This window comes from Durio zibethinus, chromosome 19 (assembly GCF_047325235.1).
Source record: "Durio zibethinus cultivar Kanyao isolate XHJ-2024 chromosome 19, ASM4732523v1, whole genome shotgun sequence".
NCBI lineage: Eukaryota > Viridiplantae > Streptophyta > Magnoliopsida > Malvales > Malvaceae > Durio > Durio zibethinus.
This window is the reverse complement of record NC_143180.1, coordinates 21599607-21602147: the sequence shown is the minus strand read 5'-3', so window position 1 is coordinate 21602147 and position 2541 is coordinate 21599607. Positions and strand designations below refer to the sequence as shown.

At 36.2% G+C, this 2541-nt stretch overlaps 1 pseudogene; it reads left to right on the top strand.

The window, feature by feature from the left end:
* Nucleotides 1–1838: 1838 nt before the first annotated feature.
* On the top strand, nt 1839–2291 carry LOC149513534 (MDIS1-interacting receptor like kinase 2 pseudogene; annotated as a pseudogene).
* Nucleotides 2292–2541: the final 250 nt, after the last annotated feature.

Below are 2541 nucleotides of genomic sequence, written 5' to 3'. Positions count from 1 at the left end.
TTTCTATTGGAAGCTTGCATAATTTGTCCCAACTTGTCCTAGTTGACAATAGTCTCAATGGTGCCATACCTAGAGAAGTTGGGATGACGAAGTTACTCAATATGCTTGATCTTTCAATAAACCAACCAACTGGTCCTGTCCCAACATCTCTGGGAAACCTAAGGAACTTGGTATGGCTTTATCTGTATGGTAATAACCTCTCTGGTTCTATCCCTAATGAAATAGGATAGCTTGGATCTCTTATCACAATGCAGTTGTTAAGTAATAACCTCACTGGTGTCATCCCTGCTTCCATAAGAAACTTAACCAAATTGTCTACTCTTTACCTTTTTGAAAATAAGCTTTCCGGGTCAATACCTCAAGAGATAGGGATGCTTGTATCTCTTACAGAACTTTTTTTCTTTGATAACAATTTCTCTGGTTCAATCCCTGCTTCCATAGGAAACTGGACCAGCTTATCTACTCTCTACCTTGATCAAAATATGTTTTCTGGTTCAATCCCTGCTTCAATTGGAAACATGACGAAGCTTGTGGGGTTAAGTCTTCTATATATCTTTTATCAGGGCCAATTCCTTCGTTCAGCAATCTTACTCATTTGGAATCACTCCAAGTATCGGACAACCATCTCGGTGGTCCATTACACGAGAATGTATGCTTCGGTGGACAACTCATATATCTTGGGGCTATCAACAACAATTTGACGGGTCTGAACCCATCAAGTTTAAGAAACTGCAAAAGCTTTTACAGAGTTAGGCTTAAAGGAAAGCAGTTGACAGGAAATATATCAGAAGCTTTTGGTATATATCCTAATTTGAATTATATTGCATTAAGCAACAACAAATTTTATGGTGAACTTTCTTCGGGTAATGCCATAGTCTAACAAGCCTATGAATCTCCAATAATAACATTTCTAGAAAGATACCACCTGAGCTCAAACATGCAACTCAATTACAAGAAATCGATCTCTCTTCAAATCATCTCATGGGTGAGATTCCCAAGGAATTGGGAGCATTGACATTGATGTTCAATCTTTTGCTAAGTGGTAACCAACTTTCAGGCAAAATTCCATCAGAGATTGGTGTTCTTTCAAACCTACGACATCTTAACTTGGCATCAAACAATTTAAGTGGATCAATTCCTAATCGACTTGGAAAATGCTCTAAGTTATTGAACCTGAATTTGAACAAGAATAAACTTGGAGAAGGTATTCCAATTTCAATAAGCTACATATATGGTCTTGAAAATATAGATTTAAGTCAGAATTTACTTATTGGGGAGATACCACAACAGGTTGCAAAATTACATTCCTTGGAAATGTTGGACCTTTCTCACAATATGCTCAATGGTTCCATCCCAAATTCTTTTAATGATTTGCAAAGCTTGACTGTTGTGAATATCTCTTGCAATCAATTAGTAGGTCCTATACCCAACATTAAGGCATTTCATGAGGCTTCATTTGATGCCTTAAGAAACAATAACGGCCTATGTGGTAATGCCACTGGACTAATGCATTGTGTCGTCGCTGCTGCTAGCAACAACGTTGGTCATAGAAAAAGCACCAAGTTCATCATTTTCATTGTGCTTTCACTCTTTGGTATTCTTCTTTTACTATTTATCATGGCTGGAAGTTTCTTTATTCTTTGCCAAAAGAACCGAACTAGAAAATCTGAGTCAATGGAGGCACAACTTGGAGATTTTTTCACATTGTGGGGATATAATGGAAGAATACTCTATGAGAACATTATTGAAGCCACTGAAGATTTCAGCTCCAACAATTTCATTCAGGAGGCTATGGAGCTGTTTATAAAACTGTGCTACCCATTGGTGAGATGGTTGCAATGAAGAAACTTCACCAATCTGAAAATAACATGATTTCCAACAACTTGAAAGCCTTTGAAAGAAAGATTCATGGTTTATCAGAAATAAGGCAACGTAACATTGTGAAGCTGTATGGCTTTTGTTCACATCCAAAGAACTCATTTTTGGTTTGTGAGTTTGTAGAAAGGGGAAGTTTGAAAATGGTGTTAAGGAATAAGGACAAGGCAATGGAGTTAGATTGGGAGAAGAGGTTAAATGTTGTAAAAGGAGTGGCCCATGCCTTGTCCTATGTGCATCATGACCATTCATCACCTATTATTCATCAAGACATTTCCAGCAACAATGTTCTTTTGGATTTGGACTATGAGGCTCATGTCTCAGATTTTGGCACAGCCAGGCTTTTAAAGCCTGATACTTCCAATTGGGCCTCACTTGCTGGCACTTTCGGATATATAGTTCCAGGTATTTATTGATCTCTTTTTTTTTTTTAAAGATGCTTTAAACATGTAATCATTGAATTAAAAGTGTTAGTTTTGTGTGCAAATTGATGCGTTAAAACAAAGTTCACGTGGTATCATGATTGTAACTTTTCAAAATTTAAGTATCAATTTGACTATAATTCAAGTATCAAATGAGTAATTAATTTTTAAAGTTTAACACTTAATTTTTCAATATTCAACATATCAAACTGATGAACTAAATGTAAAATTTTATTTGAACCTT